General features: G+C 37.3%; 1 long non-coding RNA gene across 1 annotated transcript in view; it reads left to right on the forward strand.

The window, feature by feature from the left end:
- The first annotated feature begins 3,630 nt into the window (after positions 1–3,630).
- LOC124174000 overlaps positions 3,631–12,009 on the forward strand; it is a 93,074-nt gene continuing 84,695 nt past the window's right edge. The window contains exon 1 of the long non-coding RNA XR_006868826.1: positions 3,631–3,703. This is a non-coding gene — a long non-coding RNA (uncharacterized LOC124174000). The remainder of the gene's footprint in view (positions 3,704–12,009) is intronic.

Below are 12,009 nucleotides of genomic sequence, written 5' to 3' on the forward strand. Positions count from 1 at the left end.
TCCGGCGATCATATGTGCAGCCATTTTTCTATAAAAGTATTATAAAACGTTCACTAATTCAAAGAGACTATTCCTAAAATTCCGAAACTTAGCTTTAGCTTAGTCATGAGTTCATATAAGGAAATTCCTCTTAAATTAATCGGGTTGCAGGGAAGATATGGTTGTGTCCAAGGTGGTAAAGAAGCACAACACCTAGGGTTGTGTCTGCCTAAAGAAATTAATCTTTATGATCTTAAGTCCTTTAAATTGAATTTCAGGATTGATCCGTGGTTTATTTTGTGATTTAAAAAATAAGTCATTGATAGTTTGTCCATAATTAATCAAATGATTATTTTTTGTGAAAAAAGACTTTAGCATTGCAGTACAGTAAGTTACATTCAAATATTTTTGGCGAATAATTTTTCACGTTTAAGGTATATCCTAACTTTTTGATACTTTGGACTCGGTTAATAAACATTTATGATTATACTATAGCGCCGCTTTACTGTACTTTGAACGAATGCAATCAACTGGAAGGAAACGGGATTTGGGGTTTTTTAGTTGGAGACAAGGCCATTTATTCAAATTTGAGGTCGTCGGTTATGGTAGGAATTAGGAAGGGGCTTGGAGGTGGGGGTTCAAACGGCTCCTCATAATAGTACTGATAATTTAATGTCGCGGAACGAAGAAAGTCGGTTTGATATTCGCTTGTTACTTTCATGGAATGCATTGGCGAAAGACATTTGTTAAAGTGAATATTGTCAAAATTTCGATTTTTTTCTTCCGTTATATACAAGAGATGCGCAATTCTAATAATCTGGTTTAGCATTACAACCCATCCCTTAGTACTAATACGGGAAATGGCGAAATTTAGCAACGAATATGTTCACAAATAGAATTTAATTAAGGATAAATTTACTCCCCAAGAGGGAACTCACTGCAAGGATGTTCGTATAGGGGGACCCTATTCCCCGTCCTAATATCTACTGAGCTATTCAGCGGTACCCACTTATTTTAGAATGATCACCAAACACAGAAATATTGTCAAAAATATCACTTATGATGGGTGTAGCGTGCCGCCAGTGAGAAATCGTTGGCTACTAAGATAATAATTAAAAGTTACGGGACAGGGGGTAAGTAAATGACAATTAATTTTTCCACTCACGCATTCAGGAAAATTCCATTGAATTCCAGCTCCACCGTCGTACTCGTACCATATGTTCTTCTCGCACCAAATTTCTTCTCACTTGATGCTCAAATCATGGACAGCATTCATAGGACTTGCACATTAGCTTTCACGTAATCATGATCCCTTCGCGTACATCTGCTCCTCAAGCACGTCCGTACCAAATTTTCCCCTCACTCCGTACCTACATTCTCTGCAAGTAGTAAAACAGAACCAATGCAGCTACTTTAGGATATTTGCCGAGAAAAACTGTAACAAAGAAGTATGCTGCAAAAATGCGAATAAGATACGGGAAATAAATGAGAGAAAGAAAAAAATAAGAAAGACCGATTCAAGAAATACTAAAACGGTTGTTGTCCGAGAATCCTCCGGAGAATGCCTAAGTTTGAAATAATATCAGTTTCACCAGTATCACTCCCTTAGGAGCTGTTCATTGGATAGCCACCTAATGCAATTGAATCATATAATCCAAAAATCGACCATATTTTTCGTGTTATGATAGCAATTTGCCGACAACCGGCGCACTAAGTAATGGAATGCAGATTATGATAGCAATAAGAGCCCACAAAATAACAATAATTTATTCACTCACTAAATCACGGTCAATCACGTAAATTTCTTCTCAGCAAGCCGCTGTTTGCAAGAGGTTATTATCCTACTCGAACCTCATATGCACTGATTTTTTTCACTGCTTTCAAATTTCTCAAGCGTGCCTTATGTGCACGCCGATGTTGATGAAGTCAGGGGCGGTGGTCCGTTGGTGTGGACACAGCAACAATCACAGTGTGGAAGTAGTCTTCGAAATGACACTTGAGAATGAGTCATAGCCTTCTGACGGTCACAAGACTAGAAATTTCGCCAAAGTTAGGGAGTGGGGAGGATCAATAACGGAATTTAGCGACGTATGATGGAATTGAGCACTGAAACCTTTGGGGAGTTAAACGGGCCCAATCACTGAAACTATCGAAATTATTACACAACGCAAGGTAAGGATACGAGTTCTTTGGAAAACTAAATTATTATAAATAAATTTATATAAACTATTACATTTTAAAATTAATTTAAATGATTACCTATTTATTAATTTTTTAACTGAATGTCTGTTTTAATATCTTTACGAAAATACATCGGCCATATGTTCGTGACGTCAAAGGTGTTATCCAATCACGTGCCTGTTCAATTTTCGAATCTTCGGGAGCCTCGACCCGTCTCAGTTTGGTGATAGTCGTCTTCGAGTTAGGAGGTAAGTACCCAAGCCATGTTTAAGCTGCCGGTTCCCTGTTTCATATTTACGCCATTACTTGTTTACTTTAGTGCTTAAGACATGAGTGAATTTGTTGTGATTAATGCCGATAATTATACGTGGACTGATTGCTTTATCCCACTTGAGAACATATAATACCCTTAGCAAAGAACCTTCAGATTTGAAGGAAGTGTGTTCGTTATATCTTCGTCAGTGATGTGTATGCATTCATTGTTCCTGCCCAAAATGCGAGGATAGTTTGGATATTTTCCCAATATCCTTATGCATTGTTGTTATCGCTAATTCACTTTTACGGTCCGATTGCTATTGTCTATTGGATACGTCTAAATTATTATTCATTGAGTACGATGCCTTTTAATCTAGTTTCAGTAATGTTTTCTCTGTGTCTTACGTGTCAGATGATGGATAATTGTTCATTGCAGCGATCCAGTGGTCATATTGTGATAATTTGTTCGCTAATTTGTTCTCGGTTTAATTTAATCTGTTTTGAGTGTTTGTGTGTCGTTGACGAAGTGCTTGAAGGTCATCCGTACGTGGTTCTCGTGTGATTTCTTAAGGGTTTTGAGAACGGCTAAAATATAATGAATTGTCTCCGAACGTTGTTTAGAGGTGATTCGAATCCAGTTTTCATGTCGTCTTAGCTCTTGCCGCAAGAAAATTGTAAAAGAATTTTTAGGATTTTGTCATCAAGATAGTTCAATATTTGTAAGGCTGTGCCATTTTACAGCAGATCGCCTAATCTTGCAGTTATCAGTGTTAAGATATTATTCGGAGATCCTTCGAGGTATATTCATTAATATTTCGTTTTCAGAGTTGTAATGGACGCCTCTCCTTTGTTGAAGTCGGCAAGTGGTTTTAATTGTTCAACTTTTCGCAATTATTCAGGAATTTCCTCGGAATTTAACCAGCCAATACATCAGTTTTTTTCTTCAATTTTCTCTTCGCGGCCGTTAACTTACATGGCTTCAGAAATCACAAAATTAAGGATTATCGAATAAATTAGTGTATTATTTATCATCATCATCAATTTCGTTTCCTACCTGAAATTTTCCGTCGTCGTAATAGTCGGACGGTGCTTCGATAATATTTCACTATTCAAATTTTACGCATGTTATACTATTGATTCTTGCATGATAACAGCATTATGTTAACGTGTGTCTTTCTCTGATTATTTTCAGTATATCGAGTCCATGTAAAAGTTGTGGTGTTTCTATTTTGCGAGTGATATATCTCGGAATTCTTGTACATTGGAGAGTGATCCTGAGGAATGAATGGTAAGCTAATTTCAATTTTCAATATAACACAACATTTTATTATGTTATATGCCAAAGTGTTGCCATTTCTAATCCTTGATCTTTACTTGTATTAGAAGATTTTTTCACGGGGCTATATACTTAACTCTTGGAACAAACAATTTTTATATTTGGCTTGTTCCGCCTTGAACGGAGTTTTAAAAAATTTTAAATTCCGTATTCGTTATGAATATCAACGTCCTCTGAATACGCTTAAACTTATGGCATATTCTACCCACGTAATCATTCAATTCAATCGAATAAATTATTTTGATATTAAGTCAGTTGTGAATTCCATATATTTAAGAGATCCATGCTATAAGTATTTCCGTGTTACAGCTGAATAATATATCCGGCTGTTTTTTAAGCTTGTAGTCACTTCATAGTTCGTTTATAGTACCTATTATCATTATATTGTTTTACAAAGATAGTCAAAATGGAATTCTTGTGTCACATACTTCCAGATTTGGAGGTTTTAATGACCATTGCCTCCTCAATTAGAAAATTAAACTTAATTTTCTGAAAAATTCGGTTGGAAATACGGTTAAATAAGTGTAACTTGCTTGCTCACACTTTTGCTTTCCTGAATATTGCGGAAGAGAGTAGATGACTATCAGAATTATCGACGCTGTTATTTAGTCTTTCCAAAAGCTTTAGCAGTTCGAAAGACGGGTTTGTTTTTGGTCCTGCTTGTGTCTAAAGTTGCCCTCGTTGCCGCAGTCGAATGCTCTTCGGTCGGTACCCTTTGAGCAGGGGCGCCTTTTATTCCTGTGGTATTCTATCCGCTGAACCCTCACGGGGGAAGGGAATGGGAGGAGGAGGGGAAGGGTACACGTTTACTCCAAGGCCAAGAAGGGTGAGCTTTCTAGAGAAACCCCGACAGCCTCTACTGTTCATATAGAAATGGATGAATATTATGCATATATCCTAAATATATTTCTGTGCATGTTGCAGAATTTCTTTTCGGAAGATGTTTTACCCGTAATCGTTACTGGCTTGACTTGGTGGAAATGCGATATATCCATGAAAAATATAAACTACAGATGGTAATTTTAACACTAATATTTAAAAAAATATTGCCTAGATGGTGATTTGCAGCACAGATTGACGTACTTAGGAATCACTTCTAACCTAAACACTGTATATTAAAATACGCGTTGGAGGTTGTGTACAAGAAAGTTGATGGAGAGTTTAAAATATAACCCATCCTTAGCCGCCTTACTAGTATTACTTAGTGATTGAGTATTGGAGTTTATACTTAAGTATTAGAAATTACCGTTAGCAGTTTATATTTTATATTGAATATTTTTTTTCTCGTTTGCTGCAGCCATAATTTGCAACAGTACTCAATTTTTAACCTTTTCTTTCTACATATTGAGTTTAACATTTCATTGTTAGAGGTGCATTCCATTCTCATAGCTTATTAATTATTTTTATGAAGTTCTCGATCATCATTTGTCTTTGGCCAAGAATTTTTCCTATTTTAATATTCTTTATGAAATTTTGTTGCTTGAGTAGGTAACCGACTAGTGTTGCTTTCTTAATTTCATTTTTTGCGATAGTTCTTCTTCCTACTGGGCTTCCCTCGACAATTCCTCAATTAAATTTCTGTCAGTCTACCCAAATCTCGTAACCCTCCTCCTCTGGGGAAACCAACCAATTACTATTGACCCTGAACTTTAGGGAGAGACTTTACTGGCACTGAAAGGTTTTCTTGGCTAACGATGTCCTTCTTTTGGCCTCAGTGTAACAGATGATATAATTCTCTTGTTTGTTATCGGGTTTACGTAGACGTCATCACGTCATAACGAGATAGATTTCGCTGTTCCATCTTCTTAGGGATAATTTTTAAAATCGTCCTCTTTTCCCCCACTCTTCTTACCTCTTTCTAATATCTTACTCGAGCTAACCACTTTCCCTTTATCACTCTTACGTAGCACCACATTTCCAAATTCTACCACTATTGACACGTTTTGTTGACGGCCCTGATAAAATGATTTCCTATTCCTCATTTACCGTTGCCTACTTTCTCGTTTTGGAATGTAAAAACTCAAATGTATTTATGTACCATGAGGAACTGTCCTCCTATGGTTGGAATAGTGTGTTTAACCCAATTTATAATGATGTCATATTATGTTTTTTAAATTCTTATATTAAAAGTAATATAATTATGGTTGCTCTGTTTTGGGCTTGTACTCTAAATCATCGTAAATCCCCATAGTTCAGCCACGTTATTATGCAGGTAATATCAGGTAGAAATCTATTCCACGGACATTCCTTCGTGGAACAGTGGAACCTAAGGTATTTTATTTATTATGCGAGCGCCGAGACTTAGTTAAGGCACGGTTTTTGGGGCCAAGCCGCTTCTAGTACCTACTCACAAATTGTCTTCAGCGTAAGTGACGCAACTCAGACCTGGCGCGAACTAAGGAACCTTCGGTCTCATTCGACATAGTGTCAGTGGCCTTCCGTTACATATCTCCGTTGAAAAACTTAATGAGAAGATGAAATAAAAGAATTTATTTTCTAAGGTTTACTAATACATTTGTGGAAACAAGATCTTGGTTTTATAATACAGTTATATCGTCAGGTTAATCATGCTATGAAACCCGAATCGTGTTTTATCGAATATATCAGGAAACCGAACAACCTATTTTTTAGAAATATTTCACACAGGTAAGCCTAAAGTCATCAGTTATAAACTTAATCAGTATTTCATTTTTGCTTCCATAATCCAAATGAAAAAGGCATTGTCTACCTCTTTTGATATAATACTTTAGTTTCCTTAATCAAAGAAAACGAAAGGCATTGATTGCGACTCGTTACCCACCATTAGTGTATTTATAATATACAAATCATTTGGCTTTAGAAATCCCAGTTTAGACAAATGGTAATGGTCAATTTTAACAGCATTTGAAAAAGACCAGATTGACGCCCATGCGATACCAATCCACGATGCGTCACAGGGACCTAGTTTCTTTACGAGTAGAGTTTTACATCGTCTGAGATTACCAATGTATGCACAAGGCACAGAGCTCAGGGAAACATGTTTTAATAATCACCTTTTAACACTGCCTATGGTCGGAAATTTTCCTTCTTTTGATAAGGTATTAATAATCCTTATTTAAGGCAAGCGCTACCTGCTAGCAGAGCACTCAGCTACCTGCTAGTAGCCTGCATCGCAGCGGCGCACAATATCCTCGCCCCAAGGTCACCTCACACGCCGACAGCGGAAACCAGAATGACGTAACACGGGCTTTTCCCAGCATTCATACTTAGCCGTCGCGTTTTCGCGCGCTTGAAAATTTTCACATTTCATTTAATCGCGAAAAAAATATATCATCATTTTAAAACATAAAAGCGTGAAATGCATACTCCAGGAGTAATAATCTTTCCATTTAGGCAATGAAGGAATGATAGAAAACCACCCTATTCTCGTGCCTTTCAATAATAAGGCTTCTATTTTCATTATGTTACTCTTGAAATGCTATCCAAAATATATGGGCCGTTCTCTTGTGGGGTAAACAAAGAATTTCGTTCGGGGGCGGGTCCAAAACCAGGGGGGAAATAAAAAAATAGGATACAATGTGGAGGGTCATAAAGTAATCTTAACACTTTCCATAATCGAAAAAACTTCATTTGTCAAAGAAATCCCTTTTAAATTCATGACTTTTCAATATTTTGTCTTCTTTTATGATGGAGAGTAACAGTGTTTTTATCTTACGGGGGAAGGGAGGGGGTCTGGACCCCCGGAATCTCCCCTCGCTCCTCCACTGGCCCGTTCCATAACCCACTCATCCGGGGTCAATGGAATGTCAAATTTCTCAATCGTAAATTCCATGAAAAATTGCCATCATAACTGCTTGAAATATTCAACTATTCTGCATCCAACTCCGTTGTTCCTAGAACATGGAAAACGCAGTCGTGAGACCCGTCAACAAAGTCCGAAAGCCCTCCTCCCCTACCGATTTCCGGCCAATGTCGATTCTATGTGCCTTACATTAAGCCTTGGAGAAAAATTTTCCTCCCCAAGTGACCGATTATCCTACTGATTACTTGTGCCAAGGCGGCACATTCATTTAGTTTTCGTGAAGGCTTCAGTGCCTGGGGCGTAGGGTGTTGCTTATTTTTTATTTTTTTCTCGAATTTTTCTTTTTCTACCTCTTAAAGTATGCTAATGATGTGCAGAATGGATATTCTAAAAATTTCAGCTCGGTAGTTTAACATTTAGAGGTCGCTCAAACAAAAAATACAATTAAATTCTATTTCCCAGATTTTTAAAGTAACATCATTTTCTGGGGTAACGCACAACATTACTGTAGGTCCAAAATTCACTCAATTTTTACGTCCGCTGAACAGTTTTCCAGGAATACATTACTTTTCCGTGAGCTGCAGACGCGCGTCACACCCTTGACGGCGAGCTGGTCATTCGAAGGCAGCATTCACGGTCAGCGGCCGTTATTGCCTTAGACCCTCGCGCCTTCCCTAACGAAAGTAGGTGGAAGAATGTAGGAGTCGAATAATATGTTGACGTATTTCATACCGTTTGTTTGCTGTTGTTTATCCTTTAAAATTACTACAGCACTCTCCTTCGAAACCAATATATTTTTTTTATTTAAGTAATTTTCACATACAGCCATGGACGCCAATTTACCGTGATTTTTTTTTAATGAAAAGAATTAGACACAATACAATAACAACATAAAAACAAACAAAGAATTAACCAGTGGGGAAAGTATGGCATTCAATTGGCAGACATATTGGACAGAGCTTGTGCGGTGAATTTTTTGTACGACAGGTAAAAAGGATCTATGGAAGGAGGGAGCGAATTTAGAAGGGAGGAGAGGCGATGTAAAGGTGAGCGCTTGGTCAGGGAAATTCTGGGAATAGGCAGATGGAGTAGGGAGAGCGAGCGGGTGGAAAGAGTCGGTATTCTGAAATTCAACGGAGAGAGGAGTTCAGGGCAGTCAAAAGTCGAGTTAAAGATATTGTGTAGAAAGTTGAAGTCAGTTTTAAGTGTGAGATTGTGCAGATTAGATAAGGAAAGAGAAGACAATACAGCATCAGAGGACATATTGCGTAAGTGAGGGACTCTATGCCTGACTATTTGGGCAAAGAAATGGGGGTTGTAATCAAGGGAGTTTAGGGTATTCGGGGCTGACTTGGACCAAATTGGAGAGCAATACAAAACTGTGGGAAGGACAATCGTTGAGAAATAGGAGTGGAGTGGAATAGGATCCTTGCACGGACGTGTGGACGGAATAGTTCAGTTTGGGGTCGGTTATAACGCCCAAATCTTTCATCGTCGTACCTCTGGTTAAGGGAGATGAATTAATGGTGTGGTTGAAAGTGACGGGTTGTGTTTTAAACGCAATAGTCATGGAGGTGCAAAGATAAAAAGAGAAATTTTCAGCAAGTTCAACAGATTCAGGCTTCAATTGGTGGAAGTTAGAAATATTTAAATAGTTACGATCTTTTCTTTATTTAAATAAAGAATTTTTCAGGTTGAAAATCCCAAAAAAATATGATATACTGAGAACTTAAGATATGAAAACAGTGAGATTCCTCTCTTTACGCTTATCGAATCAATTGAAAATGCTTAAATAATCGCTTTTCTCCACTCCTCAACGCAGTCATAAACAATCTCAGCAGTGGCCCGGCCACTGGCAGCTCCGTTAAGGTTTGGAATCTGTAATGTTGTTTTTCATTCATCTATCGGCCATGAGATTTATAGAACCATTTAATGACGCAATATGCAAAATAATATTTAAATTACTTGACCCAACGAATGAGTAAATATTTCATTTAGTAGCCAGTAACCCCTGTTACTACAACATAGTAGCAACATTAACCTTTGCCGCTCCTCGCCAGGTAATGCCGAAAGCATCAAAATTAAGTGCAATTTGGGGTGTAATGAGGATTTTCCTGCCAATATATCTTTTACTTCCGTTACGAATCCGTTGGTGTATCATCAGTGGAATCCGTTTCAGTAACATCCTCAGTGCTCAAGATCGAAATATCGTCATTTCTTTAAATAATAATGTATCAGTTACACCATCTCATCGCATGAAAAGGAAATTGATAGAGATTTATTTTTACCAGGCCTACTTAGTTTTCTGTGTTCTCTTAAATTCAGAAATGCTGCGATACACGTCATATCTCTCTTCCGCTCCACTTGACGCGCCGACTTCTCTGACTCCTCTCTCTCTCTCTATAAGTGCTAGATTAACCGTAATACGGGCTAAATATTTTTCTGACGTAATCGGGCAAAGTGACTCCAATGGACTCTTTTAACTTATGCTTTTAATTTAAACAATTAATCAATGAAAAATATTCCTTTTCACATCACTTGTATTGTGCACTATAGAAGCATTTAACATAAATTTATTATTTTTTGTTTAATAAAAGTTTTTCATTTCTTATAAATTTCACACTCTGTCAAACAGCGAGTACAGTAGACTCTTTTGACTAATTCTTTCTGTTTTCACAACAAATAAACACGAAATATTTATCGTGACATGTACATAGTTATTATTTTGCAATAAATTCACATTTCAAACCGAATATTTGTTAAATGCACATTACTTTTTACATTTCGTGCAAACAACACTTTTTCTACTGTGTTCGCTACATACATGCGTAGAGCATGCATGACAAAATTGTCTTTGCATCCTACCTTTTGCTGTTGTACACATTAAACATCTCTTCTCTTCCTTGGTGTTTCATTGGTTGAATTATTTTCTACCTCGGCGTAAAATAACCAATTGCTGCTTGTGTAGGTCGTGGGAGACCTTTCAACGAGCGTATTTGTATTTGTGCTATTATTAGTCCTTCTGCAAGGCTAAGGATGAATATTCGCCTCTTATTGAGCTTATTTTTATTCCAATCTGGATTGAGTGTGCACCATATTACGTATGCCGCTACTCCGCATATATCTAATCCATTCATTAGGTATGCGAATTGCCAGCGGTTAGTTTTTCTTTTCCACGTATATTCGTGAACAAGTTGGTCCAATGAATCTCTTCTCCCTTTGTTTCATTGCAGTACGTGGTGATTTCTGGTTTCCCATTCTGACTAATTTCACCTGAATGCTGCATTGCGGAAAGATGTATTACACTCTTATTTTTTTCGGAACAAAGGAGACTAATATCGCGTTCGCGTTCTCTCTAAAACCAAAGCGTGCTGAACCTTCTGGTCTAGATCTGTTGGGAAGAAACGCAGGCGGCAGAAACTTCTTATTCATTTGTCCCCAATAAAGTTAATCCATTCGATAGAAGTGTCTAAGCCAGTTCAAGGTCAGTGAAATAGTTGACACATGTAATATTTCTATGACTCCCTTTGAAATTTTCTGCCAAGAATAGAACTACAGACGAGGCTAAATTACAAGCTCGTTTATCATCTTTACCCAAGTGAGGAATACGAAGTAAGGGATAATAATTTCTGGAATCACAAATCCACCAAATGTTCATACCGTGTTTGTCTGGCATTGACGGTATATACGATCGGAAAGGACACCTCCCTCTAAATGGAACTAATTGCTCATCTACCGTATGATTTTCGCCTTGAACATAATACTTTTTAGGTTGTCATTCATCTCATTCCATGCGTCACGGATGGGAGCCAATTTATCATTTCTTCTGCGCTCTACACGCGTCCCTTTATCCATGGTGTGTATAATGGGAGGTGGTCTCAGCTGAAACTGCCGTGCGGGCTTGACATCACGGAGTTCCAAGCGTCGACGTATGCCAGGGAGTAACAAGCAGGAACCGGGTCGTGATATCGCCTTTCCGCATCAAATTCTTATGAGTTACAATAAAAATATTGTTATTAGCCATCAGATTACGTATTATACTCTTCCGAAATGACCCTGTTTCCTTTTCAATCGCATCTTAAGACTAGCAAAGTGAGCAGAATTATCGTATTCTACATCCTAAAGTTTCATCCGTGAAATATTGTAATAAATCATGCTATTTGAAATTATAAATTCATAAGAGGAATAAGCTATCGTAAAAAATAGGTAAACACGTTTATTTTCTTTAAGTATTTCCAGTTTTAAAATTTAAACTGAAAACTACGACTGCAGATTCGTAACCACTTCAAAATTGCAAACGGAATTCTTTTGCTATCAAGATAAAACATTTACATGTAATGTAAATATGTATCACAACTATTATTTGGGCTAAAAATAAATATCCTCTGTTATTTGAAGACCGTAATCTGTAAGTAAAAAAGTAATGAAGGGAAAACTATTAGCGTGCCTCAGCCAAGATTTGCTGATTTTACAGGAC

Source organism: Ischnura elegans, chromosome 2 (assembly GCF_921293095.1).
Source record: "Ischnura elegans chromosome 2, ioIscEleg1.1, whole genome shotgun sequence".
Taxonomy (NCBI): Eukaryota; Metazoa; Arthropoda; class Insecta; order Odonata; family Coenagrionidae; genus Ischnura; species Ischnura elegans.